Source organism: Sphaerodactylus townsendi, linkage group LG01 (genome assembly GCF_021028975.2).
Source record: "Sphaerodactylus townsendi isolate TG3544 linkage group LG01, MPM_Stown_v2.3, whole genome shotgun sequence".
Lineage (NCBI taxonomy): Eukaryota > Metazoa > Chordata > Lepidosauria > Squamata > Sphaerodactylidae > Sphaerodactylus > Sphaerodactylus townsendi.
Genome location: NC_059425.1, coordinates 52,410,522 through 52,434,586, shown reverse-complemented (window position 1 = coordinate 52,434,586; position 24,065 = coordinate 52,410,522). Strand labels below are relative to the sequence as shown.

Here is a 24,065-nt window from a genome sequence, read left to right as displayed (position 1 = left end):
TTTTAAATCCCCCCCCCTTCGGCATGGATTTAAAGGGAGAATGTGAGGTCCCCAGTTGAAACATTGAAAGTGATGCTGTTTCAGGGTGGGGGATAATCCACTCCCAAACAGCATCACTTTCAGTGTTGTTTTAACTGGGGACCCCAGATTCTCCCTTTAAGGTGGATTTAAAAGGAGAATCTGGGTTCCCTAGTTTAAACATCATTGAAAGTGATGCTGTTTGGGGGTGGATTCCAGCATCACAGCAGCCGCCCATGTGGTTTTTCCCCCCTCAAAATTAATACTTTCCTTTCCCTCAATGATCTCCCTACTGGTTTCCTATCCTGAAACCACTGATAGCCACCCCCACAACTCCAAAAGTTGAATCTTGATATTTGCCTTTTGGTTATTCTTTTGGTTATTCTTTCTTATTTTCATTCTGTGATAAGCATAGATTATTCTAAGAAACTGCCAGATATTTGAAGTATTGTCTTACCTTGTATGAACACATGCGGCAATAATCCTACTCACAAAAGGGTCTCCAAGCAGTCTCCTCACTCTTGAGTGTACAATAAACTATGGTCCAAGCCCAGGCCTTTCCTGTTGCTGCCCTGTTGCAGTGAACTAGCTTTCCAGGAAGGGTGAGAGAGGCACCTACCCATGGGACCTTCTAACAAGGCTGAGCCATTTAAGAGAGCTTATGGGGCAGCTTGAAGATGATAGATGAAGGCTTAAGACTTTCCTTTTTAATGATGTGTTTTAATGATCTATTTTTTTAAAATACTGTATTTATTTTTATTACTGATAAGAATATTATAATGTTTTAAGCCATTGGGAAATATATTTAATCACACCATTTATATTAGAAGTAGTTCACAGGGCACCAAGCACTTCAGAAACTTATTTTAGTTAGAGAAACGAAACTGAAGGGGCCCACCTCAAAGGGATACTGAACTTTTCAGAAAAGGCTGGGATTTTAAGTTGGGTCCTGCCAAAGGTAAAGGGAGGCAAAAACTCAGAAAACTCAGAGATAAGGGCAAAGTAAAACTTAGTTGATATAGCAACCAAAATCCTAGTATGGGACTAGGTCACATAAAGAGTATGCCCAAATATAGAAAGCAAGTTGGGCTATGGGACAAGAGAAAGATTAGGAACATGACAAACAGTCTATAAGTCGTCACAAATGAGTAAAGAAACGGGGTATGTACGCTCAGAAAGGGTATAAGTAATGTTTGCAAACAATAGCGCTTTGAACCACTCTGTCTGTTCGCTTGCAGAGGAGCATTCCCAGAACTGCAGTTTTGAACAAAGAATAAATCATTTGAACACTGAAGAAATCTTTATGGAACTGGTTTATTTTAACCTGGCAGGCAGAGCTTTGCTCTGTGCTTATCATTACCCACCTTGAATTCTGACTGTATTGTGAGAAGGGCAGGATATACATATGAACACCCTAAAAATATCAACAAATATTTCTCTTGATTACACAATTAATAGAGGTACTTAATTTTTCCATATGAAATATCTTGAATTCTCAGTAATATAAGTGCCAGATATAATTTGATTTAGGTAAAGGCCTAACTTTTGTGGACATGGATATAATGGGGATGGATTCTACCCCCATCCTACCTCTCTACTGAGCAAAGTCTGAAGTGATTCTTCAGCCTAAGTGGCCCTGCCTCCAACAGAGCTGCCGTTTAAATTACAGGGAGCCTCCCTAGTTCGGATGAAGGCTCCTTGGAGGAAGATTGGATCCATGCCATTTTAAAGAACATCTTGCTCACTGGTTTTCTGTATTGGTACAGTGACGCAATGGATTTTAGAATATAGTAAAAAAAAATCCAAATAATTAATTATTGGGAAAGTGGCAGTCATATTACAATATCAGCTCTAGCCGAAACTTAGAGTAATGGACTTACATTGCATTGGTATGCTTACTAACATATTACTAAAATGTATTGCTTTTCCAATGACAAAAACTAGACACATATTTAAACAAGGATGCCCCATGAAAAAGAAAAACACCAGAGTTCTGAATGGTCAAGCTTTCTTTAATTCTTTCTTGGTTTGAAACAATACTTTCAATATGGACATTTACACACTTTCTGCCACTTCAACTTCAATTGAAAAACATAGCCTAAATTTTAAAATGAAAAAGAGAAGAACAGAGAGGGGGTGAATGGGGAACAAACACTAATAAGAGACCTTCCTATATCACAAGAAGTGAAAATAAGTCTCATTTTAATTACAAAATTATGCTCCATTGCTCCATTGGTGGTGGTGGTGGTGGTGGGGGGAGCCCCACACTGGTTATATGAATGCCAATCCTGTATTTTGTCAAGTCTTTGGAATGTATGTACAATGTTATGGTATTATTTGAATAAATTAATAAAGAGTGTACGTCTGACTTCCAACTTCCCATCCTACGAATACCATGAATAAGACGATCTCTACATATAACTGTAGCAAAGACTAAATTATCTGCTCAGTTCATTGTTGGTAGATCTTGACCACTGAAATACCTTCAGTGGTATTTTTTTAACCTAGGTAGCAGCATCTTTAGATCAGGGAAAGTCTTGTAATAAATTAATCTAAAATCTTAAGTACCAACTAATTTGAAATATTTCGGTTTTACTACCGACATATCTAAACTTCCTCCCTTCACTTTGTTATCTGGAATATTTTGATCGGTATCTCTATTTATATAAAATCACATCTCAAGAGGAATTGGAACAGGGATGGCAAAAAAACATGAGGGGTATATCTCAAAAATGAAGAGTAATGCAGGGACATGTTATGTAGTAGGATTTCAGCTTTATGGATCAGTACATTACAAGCTAGATGCAAAGCAAATGGTGGGAATTTATATAGAAATGTGCCTGTAGCTGACTACCAGTCACATTTTTAAAGCATTCCAGATGGTTTGAATCATGTTCCTTTGCTCTGGCTTCTGTTGCTTTTCTGTCTGAACTCTCTGGGATCCTCACCTCTGAGCATTGTCTCTTAACTCATCTGCTTTCTCCCCCTCAGTACAATTCAACTGTAACTATCCAAGTAGCCATATTTATAAGAAGCACAAATCCACCACATCTTGAGGAATTTATCCCTCTTTCATCAGTTCCTGCAGTTGCATTCTTACACAAGCCTAAATTCATTCTTTACCCTTTGCTTCCCAGGCTGTTAAGCATTGCAGTCTTTGATGCTTTGAGGTGTGCTGATTGGTAGGCATGTCAACAGCCTGAAATGAATACATGTATTGGTGTTAAAACTGTTACTGCTATGAAAAATGTAAGGAGCTGATATTATAATACCAGGAGAAATCAGTGATATCTCCTCATCTGTGGTTTCTAGAAGAAAAGGTTGTAGTTTTCTCAAGCTGTTTGTTACCTTTTTCCTCTGAGCTTTTCAGTGGTACATCTCCAGCCCATGCTGGCAAAGTAGCTTGGATGGAAAGGCAGAAAAAATTGCAGAAGTGTTAACACATAAGATGAATGAATCCAAGGGGATTGTGGGTATGTTAATAAAATCCAGGAATCATCCAAGAGATCTGTGCCTGCATGGACTGGATCGAACATTGGTACTTATCCGTGAAGGGTCATTCTCCCGAGTGTATGGAGGATATCTTGTGGGTAGTTCTCATTGTCCCATTGGGGAGGCAGGAAATGACTTTTTCTTCTTCCTGTTGAGAGGAACTGCCCCCAGGACCTCAGTCTGGAGACTCTGAAAAGCAGTAGCATGGCTGATGCCCAAGGTTTACCACGAACACTGCAACTGGAACTTAAACATAAACTTAACATGGTACCTAATGCCTCTAAATGTGAGGTAACCTAGGTCCCTTGCAACTGGGGCCTGCGAAGAGGAACAATCGTAACTGGTGGACTACCTGCAGGAAAGGGAAGGTGATAGGTGCTACGGTTGGGTTCGTAGCGGTAGGATCACAAGCAACAGAGGACGAGGGAGGGCAAGATGTATGCTCAGAGGAGAATGACCCTTCACAGGTAAGTACCAGTGGCCATTCTCCCCTGAGCGGGAGGACATCTTATGGGACCTTCCAGAGCAGTGTACCCTAGGTTGGATGGGTTATTGTTATAGGAAGACAGCACATGTAGCAGCACCTTGCAGCCAAAGGCCATGCTGGCTTAGCTGAAGAGATTAAGCTTCATTAGTGCCTGATGAAGGTCGACACTGAGAACCATATGGCAGCCTTACATATCTCCTCTATGGAGGCATGCTTGAAAAGAGCGGTGTTGGATGCTGCTCTCCTCATGGAGTGTGCCATGATACGTGGCAGGGGCTCCACCTTCATTGCTTTGTAGGTCTCAACGATGCAAGCCCTAAGGCACCGGCTGATGGTGGAGCTGGAGACCACCTTCCCCCTGTTAGGGGGTGAGTCTGAGATGAAGCGAGATTGGGGTTTTCGGAATGGCTGGGTTCTGATGAGATAGGCCTTGAGGGCTCTTCTGATGTCAAGGTTGTGCAGCAGGAAATCCTTGGTATGCTTGGGATTAGGGACAAAGGAGGGAAGGATGAGCTCCTGGGTCCGATGGAAGCTACTGTCCACCCTAGGTCTGAAGGTGGGGTCAGGTCGGAGGACCACCTTGTCCTTGTGGAAGACGCAGAAATCTGGAAGGAAATTTCTCATTTATCAAATACTTTTCCAGGACATAATTATAAGGATCCATTGCACTTGGCATAAAGCTGTTTTAACAACTATTCAGTTTTGTGAACAGAACTTTCTGCTCCGTCGCTGCTTAATAACATAACCATTTTACTGCCTGTAGCTTGGGGAGTGGGGAGGGGCAAGAAAATTGATTCCAGCTGCTTTTTGCTCCCTCCACCCAGCAGGCTATTTTCCTGGCTACTATGTCAGGTTTGTTTTAGAAAATGAAACAAAACAAAAATATTGCTTTATTTGCTTTTAAAAAATGGTTACTTTTCTCATGGTACTGCTTGGAGTGATCTTTTTCTTATGTTCTTCCCATCTCTTGTATACTGCAAATGTAACCTTCATCCAACTAGTGGGTTAGAACCACCAGTTTCACCATGACCTAAAAAGGACTGTACAAGTGACACCACCATTTTCTTATTTGGTTGGTTTAGTGTTTTAGGAGAAGAAAGATGAGGTGGCAGTGTGTGTGTAGGGGGGATATATAACACAAAAGAAAGACATCATGGTTAAAAGTTAAACAGTGGGTCCCCTCTTGTGGTTTGGTACTGAAAGTCTTAGGTATTAAAAATATAACTATTTGAAATCACAAAGTCCATAAAAGCTACGAACAGAATAATCTCCTAGAAATATTAATAAACTTCTTAATTATAGTTAATTGCAGTAAGCCCTCAACAGGGCATATGGAGAACTGAAAGTAACACAACTTTCTTACTGTACTTAATCTAAAGGCATTTATTTAGAATACTCATTGAAAAACAAATGTCTTATTTTCCTTGATGTAATATCAACCCCTTTCTGTAATGCTTCCTATCTTTAGAACGTATTAAAATGCTCTGTCATTTTATCAGAACATGTTCCAATAACCTAGAAGCATAGTAAAATTCAAAATGTATTAATAAAGGAAAAGAACACTAATTTTGTATGTTAGGTCTGTTTTTGGTTTTGTCAAGTAATTCCTCTAATGAAAAGTTTACATGGTTGTATCACCCTGGGAAAAAAGATGAGGTTGGGAAAGGAGATCCATATATTAAAAGTAGAACCTCAAGAGATGTGATCATTCTGCGCTTCCCTCTGACCCACTCTTTAGCCAGATACCATGCATCTTATTGGGTGAGAGGCAGAAGAAAGAAAAACTGTGAGGGCTGGTTGTCAACTGTAATGCAGGGGCAGCAAATATATTACAAATACCCTGTTGTCTGAATGTAACTCTGTTTTCTATGTACAAGCCAGAGCTGAGCCTGTCCCTATTTTGGTTCCATTTCTTGCTCATTGTATGATGATGGTCGTTAACAATATGAAGTCAGAATCTAGGAATTTACTTTCATATGAATGGTCCTTATTTGCTTTCTTTGTATCTTTATCTGTATCGAATCTTCTTCATTGAACTTAAAAGGCAAAGGAATGAAAAGCCTTGCAGGCCCATCCATGAGCTGGGTACCTGGCTGCAGTGTTGCAACTGCGCTCAGCTGCTGTTCCCAAAGAGGCTTCCTGGCAGTGTGGGGAAACCAAAAAGCCTCCATGCCACTGAGAAGGCTCAATGGACTGCACTGGACTTACGATAGCCTAAAGGCTAGGTTAAGTGTGGTCTGCAAAGGTCGGGGAGGAACATGCCCCCCCCCCCGACCTGTCCACACTACGCCAGTGGCAGTGGCACTGGGACATTGATGTGGCATTGCATTCCAGCACTAGGGGGCAGCAGCCACTGCTGCACGCTGGTAGGATCACCCCTCTGCTGGGGTAAGTACCCTGGGGAGGGCAAATCCGCCAACTTGGTGGGTGCACCGCTACCAGAGCAAATTTGTTTCACCTCCCCCTTTGGATGGGGCTGCCTGTCTCTGGTAGGATTAGTTTGGGAATGCTAATATACCAAGGTGGCAGGAGGTATGAAATCTGACTATGGATATCTCTTGGCAGAGAGTATGTAATGTGAAGTCTAAGGCAATTACTTTGGAGTACAGAAATAATTAGATCAAGCTCACATAGCTATTGAAATAAACCCTTACGCAACTGGTATAAAATGGCCTCTTTAATGAATTTGAGCTGTCAGAACAAGAGTAAGCCAAGATATTAATCTGAGAGTTATGGCAGATGATATTACCAAAGCATTACCTACATCACCATTTCAACCTGTTTTCTCCCTTTAAGAGCATGTAGCCATGAATAAGATGTAACCACCCCTTCCTTGGCAGCCACCATTTGTCAGCTAAGAACATTTTCAATACTATTTCTAAAATTAAAAGGCTCTAGTGAAACTGTCCCATTTAAAATCCACTCAGCTAATCATGAGTCAATATACACATTCACTCACAGTGATTGGGTAAAGGATGATAGGACAATTTGCTTAAGATCTTTCCATTTAGGTGAATAACACCGGAGATTTTAAAAAATTAAGAGCTGTACTTGTAGGGGATGTATTTAGGTGCACATAGAGGATGGGGTTACACTCTATAACTGCTGGAATAGAAACTTGTCATGCATTCCTTATGCAAACCTGCATGCTGTGGAGCAACAGATGACTATGTCAACTCATTTGCACATCTTGTAAACCACAAATAATGTTAAAGCATAAAATGCTGGCCTAAGATAGTACAGACACTTGAAGAAGATTGCCCATTAAGGTTTACACAGAAAACAATAGCAAGGTTGCTGTTGCCACAGAACCACGGTCACCATTGTTTTAGTAATGTGAAATCTGTTACATGTTCTTGAAACTATGCCTCTCTACTTCTGTCACAATTCTACACTGATGCACCCTCAGCGAATAACCCACGTTTGCAATTCATCTTATATTTACTGTTGTGGGTGGCACAAGATTTGACCACAAACACTAATAAATTGGTGGGATACATGGAACCGACTTTCTAGATTTTATCGTTATTGTCAAAAGCAATAACAAGTGGCTTTCCAAGAGTTAGTTTTTCATGATAATTAAGTCTATAAAAACCATTGCATGAATGAGTGGCACAAAACAATTTGGATACAGGTATGTTCACAAGGTTTTACCTAGAGGAATACAAGAGGAACAGATAAGTCGGAGTTTTTGGTAATAGAAATGGTTACGACCACACTAAATAAAAAAGTACAATTTCAAATATTAGCACCATAACAGAGTTAGGATTCAAAGATCTGTATTGCCATAGTGGCTGGCCCTTGTGGCTGCAATAGAAAACATTGACACTTCTGTGTTCAAAAGTTACAGCAAAAATCACTTTTTTTGAGGACAGCAGAATAATTTTTTTCAGTTTTTTTCAAAGCTAAAGTCAAACATCCATCTTGTTGTTGGAGCAGCACCTGGAGTGCCTTCTGGTCAGCTGAATCCAAGCCCAAGTCCCTTTGGCCTTTGGATTGCTCGGATAGGTTCGGCTATCCCTTTGCCGTCTGGTCCGAGGCCTGTGCCGGGTGTCCAGCCCATACTTTGGAGCATCCTGTTGCCAATGTTGCTATCTGAGATTGGTTGAGCATTTTCACCTACAAACCCTGAGATTAAAAGAAACACGCAGCATTAATCAGGATTGTCATATGCAGGTAATCTCTCAATAAACCATAAACCTTCTTATTCTCCCAATTTATCTAATAGGTTGCTATAACAGGATGTCTTTGCTCACACTGACCTCAAGGTTTCTTGCTGATTTGAGCATATCGTAGGCTTGAACATTCTAACACCACTATTTGGGTGCAAAAACCTCAGAAATTAAAAGCTCGAATTACCTGGATCTATACACGTTAACTAACTGAACACCCTTAATAGAAACCAGCCCATACTCCAGCCCAGTTGCAGCGTATCTTTATAGACTCAATGATTATTTCAGTACATGGCAGCTGTGTGAAAAACTGAGCTTATGCTATCTGCTACTTTAGCTTGTAGAAAGCTGGTTGTATGAAAGGGCCTCAATGTTCAGATTTCATTTCTTCATACACCACCTCTAATCCAGATAGAGTAAAAAATCCTAGGTAGAATGGTATACATCCTTTGTTCTGCAGACCTTGAATATGGAACTTTGGTTAGAGTTGGCAGACTCTGGGCAGTTGCAAGAGTTCACCAAGGTAGAGTGTTGTTTTAATGAGATGTATTTACTTTATATATGGTGGGATGAGCAAACTGGGAGGTGAATGGGTGCTGACGAGCTCTGTGGCACCCCACCCAGGAACACCTGCTGCCCAAAGAGCTGCACTGGCATGAAGTTGGACACTGACGTGTCTGATAGTGGGCTAGGCTGTTCCCAGGGATGGAGCTGACTTCCACGAGGCTTTCAGCCCAGAACGCCTCCGACGTAGCCCTCAGACTTACACTACTCTTTATGTTTTGGACTATGGAGAGTGTCAAGAAATTCAATTGTCAGAACTTTGGTCAAGTTGCTCAGGCTGTGAAAGAGAATCATTTTAAAAACAAGCCTGTAAATTTTTTTCTGTCTCCTTTAATTAGAAGACCCTGTCATGATTAGATTCTGTTTCACCTGGCTGATGTTGTGAGAATGAACAGGGAGTATTAGCTACCTGTCTCAGTCTCTCAAAACATTAAAGGAGTGTTGTGATTATTTGTGCCAGGCAGACCCAAGTCATTAATTGGCTGACGTGTAAGTATGACCACGAGCTTGAATTTGAAAATTTGGCTCTAATCGGTTGAATTAAATTCACCTGTGATGGATGAATCCTTATAAAATTTAATATGGGGCTAGAGTGGCTATGCTATTCTATTTTATTCTGAACCTACCTGAAATGCTGTATCTTTTCTTCAATCTATGCTTGCTGGAAGAAACTAAGGCCAACGCTAAACAGATTTCAAGGACTATGCTAATATTTGCATATTTGTGTTTTATTCTGTCATGTTTCAGCTAATCAACTGCGATTTATGCAGATGTTATTTCTGCTGAAGGACTTTTCATGTTGATTTTTGAAAATTTTCTTTTCTTTTTTATATAAAACTTTAAACATTTTTATTTGGCCTGCTGTGTGCTCACAGAACCCATGCAAGCCAAGTGGCAAAAGCCTAGGCTGTTTTCTTGACAGAGGGCATTCAGGTGGCCAAGGTTTTCTAGTTCTTCTCTGCCTCCATGTGCTACATGGAAGCCCTCTGGAGGCGGTACTGCAGTGACACTATCCCTGGCCACCATGGCCTCTGGATTGGTTTGTAAGTCTAAAAAGGATTCTGATCTAACTGGCTCCTATTAGTTCAATGGAAGAGAGGGACATTAAATTGAGAGTACGGAGACACAACTGGCTTGCTTATATTTGCCCTGTTAACAGAAACTATGGCATAAGAATTGTATCGCTGAACAACTTGTACTTCAGAATGCATAACTTCATAAAGTGATGTTTCTATTTTTGCTACCCATCTTACAAAAAGTATGCAATTTTCTGTGATTGGCAGGTAATTGGGATACTTTTGTTTTTAACTTAAGTACTTTAATATACAATATAATGAATTTTCCTCCTCAACACGAGATATAATTACCACAGTTTGAAACTTAGAAATTTGGTTCCACTTACAATTACAGTCGTTATCTGTACAGCAAAACTACTTATTGCTCTTTCAAAAAGCCAACTGACAGAATGTTGGATTTTGATGCAGATTAGCATTTGATTTGTGTTACCTAAACCATTAAGCTCACTGGGTGAGTTTTGAACAGGTCTCTAAAATGTAACTTTCCTTGCAGGGTTGTTGCTAAGATGAATGCAACATATTAGAACCACAATATGTGGGAAGAAAGGGCTATAGCTAGTGGCAGAACATCTGCTTGGCCTCAAGTTCAATTCCTTGCCATCTCCATCGAAAAAGATCTGGTTGTAGTAAATGTGAAAGGAGGCTTTTACATATAGTCTAGTGCATGCAAAGTACTCTGTAAATGAACTAAGATCCTTATGAGGAAAAGTACATGAGCCTGTGAAGAACTTCCAAGTGCAAACTCATGGTTTGGCAACTACCATAACATTATGATCGCAGGACCAACATAAGCAATCCACTGTTGCTGATCTGAAGTATCAATTTGTCACCAACTTTATAAAGGAATATAGCAAACTGCTAATATTTTTATTTGGCTGATTTTGAATGCTGTACTCTATTAAAGGCAGCAATTGTGATAACTTGATTTCCTGCAGGTTTCTTTGCGATCTAAGACAAAGGAACAATCAAATGCAAGATTTCTCAACGTTCATTTGCTTCAAGGTACTTTTACTTCAAATTTATTGTCTAATTAAAACACTTTCACCTTGGAATATCACAGAAAACACATGTCAAAAGAGCTATTTGGAATCCCCAACAATGTGCATCAGAGCAGAACATCAGTCCTGAAAAGAATGCTGTGACTTCAGGCAATAGGTTACACAAGAACCACACTGAGGATTATTAACACCAACTGTTACTACCTAGAAGAAATGGAGCTTTACCACTCATAAAAGCCAGAGATAATTTTAAGCTGCTTCAAGGGAGAAAAAAAGGGCTTCGTGGATGAGAAACAAGTTACAGTTAATATCGCTTGCTAATAATCTGCTGTTTTAGTGGCACAAAAACCTTAGAGACATAGCAAAATTTAATTGGAACTGTAACAATTAGTGCTTGATATGACAAATGAGTGGTCAACATACTGGAGTGGTTACAATCCTTTCACTGGCAAAGCAAAGTTAAAAAATTTCTGAGAATATACTGGGCGATCACACCAAGTTAAACTACATAGCTTTGTCATTTTATCAGTGCACACTCTCATCCTTTCTGAAGAGAATCCTTAGTTATGCAAATGTTTTAAAGACTTAATATAAAGGCCATAAAAGTAAAAGGCAATAAAGTTTGTATCTAGTAAATCATTGCATTCATTTTCAAAAAAGAAGAGAAAACAAACCTTGCAATTCAATTTTTATTTCAAAATAATATTTATGATGTCATTAAAGGTAGATCTCTATGAAAATTAAGGCGTGTAATTTTTCTCAACAGCTGTTGGAACAGGTACATTCTGGTTAAACAGAGCACTAGCATTCAGTGCCATACCCTTGATTTTACAGGGATTGCCATGAATTAATTTAATTCCATCTGTAAGATAAAAATCAGATCAGAGGTCTAATGCTGCCACAGACTTCACATCTGTTTAATCATTTTGGGATACAACAGCTTGCCTTAGCCTAGGTTTTATATTTGCTTAATATATAAATACTATAGCTTGAGCACATCAGAAGATTTGCATTTAGCATGGCAGAAAAATTTAAAAACTTCGTCCATACCTTACTATCGTATGCTTTCTTTAAAAAGAAATTGTTTGCAAGTTCAAGGTAGAACTGGCAACAACAGAAAATACTAGTCTTAGTAGGTAAAGACTGTCCAGATTGCAATTGAAAAACGTTCTTTCCTTTTTATGAACCTAAGAAAATAAACACACAGTATCTTAACCAGTCTCCTGTTATAATGCTCAAACTTTAATCTAGGGATTTCCAACAAGGCATCCTGATGCCCTCATTCTAATATCTTTCTTGATGCCCACCATGTGTTTTTAGAAAGATTCTGGGGCACCTGCCCAGAAGGACTTCTGATTGGCCACTGGAAATCTGACTGGCTGGGCAGATTAAAATAATGTTGTTTCAGTGGCAGTTGCCACCACAGTGCTGGCTTTAATCTCTCTTTTCTTTCTTAGTTTATTAAATTACATCGCTTCTCCCCATGCCTCAGATTTCCTCTGTGAGTATGGCTCTGCCTCCTGTGCCAGCCATTTTGTGGTTGTGCCCACCACCCTGTGTCAGAATTCCAAAGGTCTCCCCAAGTTGAAGAAGGTTGAGGACCCCTGCCAAGTACTTGATAGTCAAGTATGAGGAAAGCAGTTGGGTTTCTGCATTTTTAGGATACATGGATAAACATAAAAATATTACTTTGTAAATTAAAAACGACACACTCCATAGTCCAATTAATATTGAAAATCTTCCAGTTAATAAGAATGTTCAAAGAAGTTAATTATAAGAGAAAGAAAGAAAGAAAGAAAGAAAGAAAGAAAGAAAGAAAGAAAGAAAGAAAGAAAGAAAGAAAGAAAGAAGGAGGAAGAGAATACCGATCTGTTAAAACCTGTAAGAGCCTATAGTATCCTGAAGGGGGAAGTTTTGGGATCAAGGGACAATTTCTCACTGATTAATTCCTCCTGCGATTCCTTGTGGGGCCCCCAATTTTAAAAGGCTAACAACATTTCATCTACCAGGAAGTAAAGCTCAGTTAATTCAATGGGAACATGGTCTTCAACAGATTTTTTAAAAGTGCTTGCTGGTTACAGAATACTAGCTATCGTAACAGAAATCAAGACTCATTTTGCCTACAAGCATGCTGTACTACTTGGAAGAGCACATTTTAATGGGAAATAATGTAATTTGTGTGAGGGGTATAAGTTTAAACTAGGGAGACTTGTGGAACCAAGGTCAGATGTCTTCCTTGCAGATACGTAGTAGGACAAATTTGACATGAATTTCATTTGTGAGTTCAATTTTGACATTGTGAGTTCAATTTTTTTAAGGCTGCTGGCACAACTACAGATATTTTATTTGATGGACTATATGGGCTCTAAATAATTATTCAGTTAAATATATATTTACATTTGAACAAGACAGTGATTTGGAAGAAACATGTGTATTTTGATGTTAGGCCATGAATGTATCTGCTGCAGTAAACACAGTTGTAAAAGAGGCATTTCCTCTTCTTAGTGAGAGAAGGTGGCATGCTTCTTCTAAGATGGCAAAATGGAGGTTTTTCCATAAGAATCAAAAGGACCAAGATAACCTCCTTGCACACACAAGGGACACCTTTTTTATAGATTGGAATCAATCTGAATTTATTAATTGTGTAAATACAGCTGCCCTACATTTTTGGACAATTGGGTTTGTAATTTAAAACAAGCAAGGAAATACTAATCTAAAAGAGAAGGAACACTTGCTAAATTACATTGGACAGAGTGTGTATGTGTGTATTCTTCATGCTACAGTTAATATAATAAATAAATTTCAGCACGTTGGAGGTAACAAAATAATTTTTTTTGGATTCACAATGGCATAATATTCCTTTCCCAGTATTTTAAAATATGTAAACAGCACTATTCTTTTGTCTAACCCCCCCCCCCCCCGAAACTGGAGTCGTGGCTTTTCACTTTGATAAGATTAACACATGAATCTCACAAGTTTGTTGCAGCAGGATGCCCCACAACTGTTATTTTCTAGCACTCCTGGCAGCCCTAAATCCTTTAAGTCCTTTCCTAGAAGGATCTCTTTTTGCTCAAGCAATTTTTTGCACTATGTGGCCTGATAACCCTGACCCTCTATCCTGGATCTCACTTACGCCTATCACACTGGAGTTAGTCTTTCTGCCTCAAATTCCCAAGGAGCACTAAGGATGGTAATTCACTTGAGTAATTGGCTCAAGAGATGAAAATCTTGTCTCTGCCTCTCTTAGCCACTAATCTATCCAGCTGACTGCAAGCCTAATTGGCAGCTTGTTTAGTAATTTGGCTCCTAAAGTGTTATATTGATGTTGGATAAACAGCCAATGGAAAATGGGGAGCTACATGCTGCTTTGCTTTATAAGCTAGCACACTTTCCCCCTCCGTTATTTGAAAGGCATTTAATATTCAGAGTATTCCCTTCAGCTCTCTATTTGGGGGCTGCTAAGCCAGCAAGCAAAATGCAAAGGTCTAAAACAGTAGGCTTTGATCTTGATGCACAGAAGCTGTGCTATCACAGTGTTGCTCTCAAAGCCATAAGCTATCTTCCCACAGTTATTCCTGAAGGATTTCCTAGAGCAAGCAGTGTGGGTTTTTTAAAAAATAAATAAAATATTTATACAAATAGGAGAATCACAGTTAATGAACTAAAGTGTAGCATTTTTTTAAAAAAAGAACCATTAAATTTTTCCTATTTTTAAAGCCAACAGTGGGCAACTTTGAAAGCTATTCAATGACTGCATTATGGCACATTAAAGTTCATCAGTTTGAGCTGAATCTTCAGATATGACTGACCTTCTATGGTATTCAAATCAAGCATGTATACACATGTATTCATACTCATATATGTTCTGGTTATGGTAGATGAAGGGAATGCTGTGGATATAGCTTACCTTGATTTTAGTCAAGTTTTTGACAAGGTGCCCCATAATCTCGCAAGTCAGCTAGTGAAATGTCGACTAGACAATGCTGCTATTAGATGGATTTCTATTTGGTTGACTGATTGAACTCAAAGGTTCTCATCAATGGCTCATCTTCATCCTGGAGAGAAGTGACTAGTGGGGTGCCACAGAGCTCTGTCCTGGGTCCAATGCTATTCAATATTTTTATCAATGACTTGGACGATAGAATAGAAGGTGTGCTAATCAAATTTGCAGATGACATCAAATTAGGCGGGACAGCTAATACCCCAGAGCAGGGGTCTGCAACCTGCGGCTCTGGAGCTGCTCTTTCAGCCTTATAATGTGGTTCCACATGGCCTGCAGGTCGGAGGGTAGCGCGGACATGTCTCTCCAGAGCAGAGCTGGAAGGAAAGGTGAGTGGAGGGGACAAACTGGAGGTGGCTCTGTGTGTGAGGGCGCCACTTTTTGTGTGCCCTCCACTCACCTCTCCTTCCAGCGCTGCTCTGGAGGGCTGGAGGGACAAGCCCACGCTGCCCTTTGACCCCTGGAGGTCGGAGGGTAGCGTGGGCGTGTCCCTCCAGAGCAACCGTCATCCCCCTCTGCCCCATGGAGCAGGCTGCTGCCTGCTCAATCGGGCAGAGGGGGTTGGAATGGCCGCCTCTCCGGCTCGGTAGACCTTCAGGGCCGTGGAAAACAGGTCCAAATGGCTCTTTGGGTGGTAAAGGTTGCTGACCCCTGCCCCAGAGGAATGAGTCAGAATTCAAAATGACCTGGACAGATTAGAGAGCTGGGCCAAAACAAACAAAATGAATTTCAACAGAGATAAATGTAAGATTTTACACTTAGGCAGAAAAAATGAAATTCACAGATATGATGGGTGACACCTGGCTTGACAACACTACATAGGAAAGGGATCTGGGAGTCTTAGTAGATCATAAAGTAAACATGAGTCAGCAGTGTGATACGGCGGCCAAAAAAGCCAATGCAATTTTGGGCTGTATCAATAGGAGTATAGTGTTGAGAGCGAGGGATGTAATTGTACCTCTCTATTCTGCATTGGTTAGACCTCACCTGGAATATTGTGTACAGTTCTGGACACTGCAATTCAAGAAGGATATTGACAAGCTGGAACATGTCCAGAGGAGGGCAACCAAAATGGTAAAAGGCCTGGAGTCCATGCCCTACGAAGAGAGACTTAGGGAGCTGGGGATGTTTTGTTTGGAGAAGCAAAGATTAAGGGGGGGATATGATAGCTATGTTTACATATTTGAAGGGATGCCATGTCGAAGAGGGAGCAAACTTGTTTTCTGCTGCCTCAGAGACTAGGATACAGAGTAATGGATTCAAGGTGCAGGAAAAGAGATTCCACCTAAACATTAGGAAGAACTTCCTGACCATCAGGACAGTGGAATTCACTGCCTTGGAGAGTTGTGGAGTCTCCTTCTTTGGAGGTTTTTAAACAGAGGCTGGATGAACATATGTTGGGAGTGCTTTGACTGTGTTTTCCTGCATTGCAGGGGGTTGGACTTGATAGCTCTTGGGGTCTCTTCCAACTCTATGATTCTATGATTCATAGGTGTAGTCTATCCATCCACTATGTAACTAGAGCATCACTGGGAGTTTTATAAAAGTTGACCACAGGTAACAGGCTGCCACATCACCTTTGCCAGACTTGAGCCCTGACTGTGGACTGCAACCTGCAACCTACTTTCCAAGCACATTTCCATTCAAATGGTCCATTTGTTTGCATTTTATTTTTCAAATTAGATTTATATCTCACCCTTCCTGGCTGAGGAAAGGCTCAGAGCAATGTACAAACGTTTTAATCTTTTACCTGCATTCAGATTCCTAAATAGTCATCATTAAACACTCTGATCCTTAAGGCCTCTTTTGGGGTTGTTATCTAAAATGCTGAAGTGACTGGTCAACAAATGATACCTGATCGATTACTTATGACCTGGCATGTCCAGCTAAAAGTATCTTATACAGCTGGGCTAGCAAAGGCCTCTGTCTGAGACTGAGAGTTGCTAGTAATGAGAGTACACAATATAGGGCTTTATGAGTCACTGCTTTGTTTTTGCTGGATATCTTGCCAGTCAGAATAGATAATGCTTCCTCATGTTTTATCAAGCACTACTACAGTTAACTTTAATTTACAAAACTTTGTGTATGCTTAAAGTGCCATAACCTCCAGTGCACCACAAACATATAAAGATGTGTTTTCTGGTTCACAATATCATCATTGACTTCAGTGGATGTAGAAGGATGTAACCGCTCAGGATGATACTGTAAATCAGAAAACGCAGCTTTATTTGTTTGTGATGCACTGGAGGTTATGGCCCTTTAGCATACACAAAGTTCTTTAAATTAAAGTAGTGGTTGATAAAACATTAGGAAAACAAATCCGCTGACATTACAAATACTAATATCTTAAACCATTATTTATTTATATAGAAGATTTTATGGATTACAATTATAATAAATTATCAGTATAAAAAGAAACAAGCCATTAAGACAAGCCCAGGGACATAAAAGCAGCATGAAATTATCCAAAAAAGACCTCAAACCAGAAGTAGGCCACAAAACAGTGGAAAGATCAAGCCCAATTAAAAGGAGTTGTACCCTCTTGAGAACTCTGGATATTTTCCAGTTGATCCCACTGTCTATCCTATGCTTTGGAAAACACTTATGTAGCATCCCATTAAGGTTAAAATGGAAAGTGGCTACCATCATTTTTATTTTCTTCTCTACAGAACCTAACATAAATGTCTACTCAGGATACATCATGTGGAAGTAAGCCTGTTCTCAACAAATCATAAGCAGAATTGGAAACAACTGCTCATGTCCACTGTTCGGGTATTTACTCCAGCTTATCCAGCTAGCCCAGATCTGTCTTTCTTGTATAAACAGATCAGAAGTCTGACCTTCACTACAAGGTAGACCTGAGTAACCTCTACTGAAACTGTATAATCACAGTATTTTCAAATCATCAGTCTGGCTCTCCACATATTCTAGTCTTACTTTAATAACTACCACATTAAACGTCAGCAAAATAGTTGCTGGCAATTTTTAAATGGAATGAAAACATTTAGCCTTTCGATTACCTTGTTAAAGAGAATCATGATGACTTTATAGCAGCACCCAATATTACATGCTATAATTGAGAATCTGTCAGATTTTTCATTAAAACATTTTTTTTAAAAAGAGAGAGAATGGAGTTGGTAACCCAAGTCATTGGCCTGAAACATGACATGTAACCTACCAACCCAGACAACACATTAAAGCATTTACTTGGAACAAAACATTGCTTATCAACTCTGTGCAACAGGCATATGCCAGCATTCAAGTGGATTAGCTGGGAAACTGATTTAAAGTATGTCATAACTACTGGTGTGTTTCAAGGGCCGCTTCATATGTACAATGCAGTGTCATAATGTGTGCAGTTACTTCAAGAGTTGCATGTGGTTTCATGTTTTTTTCTACACAAAGGGCTCACTGTCTAAGGAAGATGTAACATATGAAGAAGCCCCATATTATAAATTAATTCAAAACCCATGATAAAATTTTACAGTAGGTCTAGTGCCCAGAAACTGCCTTTGCTATTTTGAAACCTGTTAATCAAATTTTGATATTCTCCGTGTATACGTGTTGAGATCATAAAGAAATTCTTCACCAAAATGCAGGCAGGAAGAGACCTGATGATAAACCTGGAGTTTCAAGATCTGTGTTTTTCCCTTACTACATCTCAGTGTCATCCAAATTCCCAAAGTGATTGAGTTATGCAGGATCAGTTCACTAATTTATGCACAAAAGGCTGGATTTTGCATAGTTTTGAAGATGTTTTCCCACAAAATCAACACAATATTAACTTATGTTTTCAAAACTAAAAAGGAAATTACTTGGATAACTAAGACTGATTCTGCATGTGCAGAATACACTGCCCCAGGGACGTCAAAAACGCCATCCCTGGGGAGGTGTTCGCACAGCAGGTGCTGCTGCAACGCAGCAACGCCGTGCTCGTGCTGCCCAAGCAGTGCAAAAACACCACTTTTGAACCTCGCTCCACGAGCGAGGTTTTTAAAAAGTGGCGCCTTCCACCCACTGCTGTGTGAACGGCACCAGATAGAAGGCGGTGTTTCCCTCCTGCCTTCCCCAACTGGCTTACCTGCTCCTGCTGGCTTCCATCGCATTGTGGAGGCCAGGGGACATGCCCCCCCGGTCTCCATCTCCAGAGCTGTCACTCTGGCCAGGGGGGCATGTCCCCTGACCTCCACAACACGCTGGCAGCCAGCAGGAGCTGGCAAGCCGGTTGGGAAAATCGAAGCCTGTGCGAAGGCTGTGCCTTCGCCTGCGCCCCTACCAGGACTGTCTCTGCGAATGGTCCCGGGGGGGGGGGGGTGCATCAGCATAATTTATGCTGATGCACTCCCGCTCAGTGCCCATGCAGAAAGGGTCTTAGATTAAGAAATGCAGTGAGGAATCTCTCAACAGATGCATAAGGGAAAGAAGTCCAGGACGAAGGAGGAACTAAATCTGATGAACACACATTTTTCCAGCTAAAGGAATTCCCCAGGTACAGAAAATATAACCAGTCAACTGCAGGAGTCAAGATGCAAGCCCCACACTAAGGCAGAAACTTTTAGGTGAATTTGTGACCTCTCAGAAGAACTTCAGAAGCCCCGGTCACTTTTGGGTACTGTGGCTGAATAGTACTCATCAAACTCTACTAAACTCTCAACCCCGGTTTGCCTGCTGATGTGTAGAATGCAAATTCAGTTAAGTATACAAGGCCTGGAATGTTCACTGCAGTACTGAATACTGGAATTGGTTGCTGCTTTCCTCGTTATGATCATTGCTATAAGGAATCGACAGCATGCTCACAATTATGCAGGGTCAAAAGTGTTTCAGGCATGTATATACACACATTCACACACACCTATACACATACAGAGAGAAAAATTCAAGGGCATTCTGTTTTTGCAATAAAATTTCCGAAGAGGTGATACTAAATAGTATTATTGTTCAGGTGGATGGCAGGCAGACAAAGGCATTCGGAATGACATGCTCCCATGTCAGATACTGTATTGCTTCACTAGCCTTCAATTCCTTTAGGTGTTTATTTCCTGGAAAAATTCATGGCAGTTCTAAGAGGAAGAATATATTCTAACCCCTGTTCATCATTTTTAGAAGCCTGTATGTAAACTGCAGACAATACAGGAGAAGCATCATTTGTTTCAGTTGGTACCCTCATTGGTTTAATTGCTGCAATGTTTAAAAAAGGAGTTTTACCCAAGACTATAAAATCAAGTATTTTGTTTTTTAAATAAAAGGAACAATATAGATTAGGACCCAACTGCTTCAGCTGTTGATGGGAATTATCCGACATAATTCACCTTATTTTGTTCACTGCTTTAGTTCACCTTTACAGATGACATTTTTCAAACTATAAAATGCTCTCCACTGCTAAAAGTTTCTTGCTTCAATAGTTTCTCATTGCTGTAAGAGTAAATCCACATCCTTTGTTACTAATACACATAGCACTATTGGTATGTGACTTTGTCTCAAGGCTGAGAACAGGCTATAAATTCAGAAATCAATAGTTTACTTTATCAATATTCATTTTACTTTTTCAATACAAAATACAAAGGTGAAAGAGCAGTAAATAAACCAGAGTGCTGAAATAAATTGGGTGTTCTTGTCACAATTAATAAATGTTTAGCCAATAACAGTTCTCGCTACAGTAGTCTACAGCCTTGTAATGTATCTAAAAGTACAGAGTTGCACAGGTGCTGAACAAATATACAAACACACACTGCAATCTATGTGAGCCTCACCATGCTATACCTTTTTTAACATAAAGAACGTGTGAAGAAGTGTTTCCTTTTATTAGTCCTAATTCTTCCTCCTGGTGCCTACCTAGTTAGTTCTGTTCCCAAGGCACTAGGACCCAAACGGGAAATTCTAGAACAAAGATTTGTCCAGTAAATGGTGGATGAATTCTCAAATCTCCTGTCATCTTTATGTTGAAAAAGGTGTATCTATCCTCCAAATATGCATATATGAGCCCTTACAACCTATGGCATACAAAGATAAGGTTATTTATGAATGTGACAACTGAATCTTTTCCTCAAGGACCTCCTAGGTCCATAATTCCTTTCTGCTATTACAATGAACAGAACTTACTGCAAGATCTAAGGCAGATTCCGCATGGGCCAAAAACAGCGGTGTGAAAACAGTGTGAAAACAGTGTAAAAGGATTTAAAATGGTGTAAAAATCAAATTAAACGAATGGTATAAGAATGACATTATTTTAAAATACTATTGTGGTATGGTCCTATATACAATCCTGCATTTCGTGATATGCCAATAAAGCTTTTGTCACAGATCTGTGTGCAGAGGTGTTTGGCAATTTGATTGAATATTTTATCCAGTTACATACTTTTCTGAAAACCAAAAAACTTGCTACCAAATGCCAGTGTTGCTACCAAATGCTCAGCTCTCAGAGCACATGAGATCAGAGCTTAGTTTGTGCCAGAACTCAGCTTACCCTTGGCATCAGCTATCAGTGATATCTCTCAGTTCTGGAGCTTATGGAGTAAGAATAGATGAAATAGCTGCTGAACTAGTACAAACTGCAATTTCCGTGCTACAGCAAGGACCCACACACATTAGGAACTAGAGCTTCCAGAGCCCAGTGGACTGTTTCCAGGCTTACTTGTGTCCTGGCATCCCTAGTTGCAACACTCAATTAGATCAGGACAAAAGGTCTTGGCAAAGCCACACTTTGGCACTTTACTGCCAGTAATCATACTAATTTAGCCTCTACTGGGACTACTGTGTCAGCAGTTGTCTTTTGCATGTACAACAATGGATCTCTTGCACTGTGGCACTAGGAGCATCACCAGCATTTATATCTGCTCCCATTCTACCTGTAAGACGCTTGTAATAGTTTAGAAGCCTCAGGCCCTTTACTAGCTCTGAGGGTGGCTTTTTATGGCAGAAGACACAGTCAGGTGACTCAGTCACTGTAGAATGAGAGGGCAGGACACTGAGATACCTGCAGTAATATCAGCCACGGTTGGTGCCACTATTTTACGCATGGGAAGATGACTAATATTGGCTAAGGTTTTGGCTTTCATAAGGCCATTTTATGTATTCAGGGTCAAAGTGATTCTTCAACCAGGCTTGACCCAGCCTATAAGTCATGCAAGTACCTGCTACATTATCCAGGCTTTATCTGAGTTGTTACATAATTAGCAACCGTAAAGTTAATTCTTTCTCTCTTGCAAATATTTTTATTACCACAAAAGTCATTTAAATACAGTAAAAATTGTTTATATGAATGCATGTAGGTACGTAGGCTTTTTGGTAAAATAATTAGACTTTCCACTGCTGCTCCTATCACCCCCACAAGAAAATACTGCAGGGATATCTGATCTTCCAACAGAATCAGATACTGATGAAGTTTGGAGTGCAGATTAAAATGTGTACAAAATTAGTTTTAGAATGCTTTATATGCACATATATTTCATAAGATGACTTCCTTCTGTCACTTTCAATTTGTGACGTTAAAATCACTTTGTAGAAACAATTATATTAACTTCTCTCCAGCCATTAAGCATTTTCCTTCTCACTACACATATGTTCTGAATGTTAGGACTTTACCTAACCAAACCCTTTTTAAATATGACTGCCATTAAAGTTCTCTAGCAATATTTTGAGAATATTCTTGTCCTGTTTCTGCCACTGATGACTGAAACTGGGAAACTTCAAAACCATTTTACTGCCATACCGAAGTTTAATAACTCCAGGGAACAGCTCTGAATGTAGTTATGTGCTCTCTTTCTATATATCTATATGTAGGTATGCAGGGGGCTGTGTATACATAATATAAACAATTAATAGCAGTTCATCTGCAACATAGCAAACTTTGCTGAAATGCCTACAATTGTTTTCTGAAACTCTGATTCTTTTTCTTTATAATATCTGAATCCTTTGAAGTAAACTTGGATTCCTGTGTTGGATATCACTTCACAGTCACAGACATGGCATGGCCTTGGACTGGAAGGTTCACAACCTAAAGAATATTCATTAAATGCATTCCACAAATATGCACTGGTGGTTTTTTTTTTTTTCAAAATTACATGCATTGGCAATCAAATAGAACACAGGATATTGAAACTGTTCATACAAACTAGTTTCACTACCACATAGCAGATGCAAAATGCAAATCACTTGTGGGGGGTGACCAGGAATGCTGAATTCATATACAAAAGGATGAGCAGGGCTAGTGGAGTGATGAGGACAGGACAAGGAAGGCTTAACAGCAGTAAACATGAAAGTAGATTATGACATGGTGATATAAGGTAGGAAGCAACAAGTTGTGAAAACATACTGCAGTAAATTTTATTTGCTGCCATGCCTTCACTCTTTCTCTAGTGCCTGAAACCAGAGGTGGAGCAAGGGGAAACTGCGCCCAGGATGTGCGCGCACCCTGCGCCCCTGCCGCAGTGCCATCAACCCCTGCCCTGCCTTGGAATACCCCCGGAATGCCCCTGCCACACCTCCGCCGTGGCTCTGCCCGGGGCGTTGCGCCCCCTCCAACCCCATGGGCACTATGCCACTGCCTGAAACTGAACACATCTATCTGAGGGGGATAAGGACCTTTCTTACAAAAGGGATACAAGAAGTTCTATAATGGAGGTCACAGTGAGGCACTGTTGTCAAAGATGTTAATCTGATATTCATTTTCACACGAGGCAACTGAGAACTCAGCAATGTTATTTAGCAGCAGGACATGGAATGTGTCACACTGGGTGTGCAAACTGATTTCAGAGTTAAATTTAAATGTCTCTTTTCTGCACAAACCATCTGTATCAGCCATTGAAACAGGTTACAAAATGTTCTCTTAACTGTCCTGAGCTTATTAAGATACATGTAAGTTCCACTGAATTATCAGGACTTCCCTCCACGTTGTTTAGCAGACTTAACAATTTTTGGTATGTTATCATGGTGCAAATGCTCACCAGTGGGTCCTGGAAGAGGTGCAGCTTTTCTTCTTCGCTTGATATCTCCCATGCATAAAGATCCTAAATGGACACTTGTTTGTCTGTAAGTAATTACAAGAAAAGGCATTCAGCATGTAAACTGCTTCTAGAATAAGTAATAGAAAAAGAAAAATTTCAAAACCAACTACTTTTCTTAATTAATATAAAATGAAACACTAGAACTCTCAACAATGAAACCAATAAAAATAAATGTCTAAAGGGTTCACAAGGCTAGTGGTAAGTTACTATTGGGCTACTAATGCCTGGTGTTAAAAGAACATTTTATGACTATTAG

The 24,065-nt window shown here is 39.9% G+C and overlaps 1 long non-coding RNA gene across 1 annotated transcript; it reads right to left on the bottom strand.

Annotated features, from left to right (window-relative positions):
- Positions 1–6,656: 6,656 nt before the first annotated feature.
- Positions 6,657–23,835, bottom strand: LOC125429421. The gene is made up of 2 exons (XR_007244019.1): positions 23,750–23,835; positions 6,657–8,125 (listed from the first exon to the last, which is right to left on the bottom strand). It is a non-coding gene; the product is annotated as an uncharacterized LOC125429421 (long non-coding RNA).
- Positions 23,836–24,065: the final 230 nt, after the last annotated feature.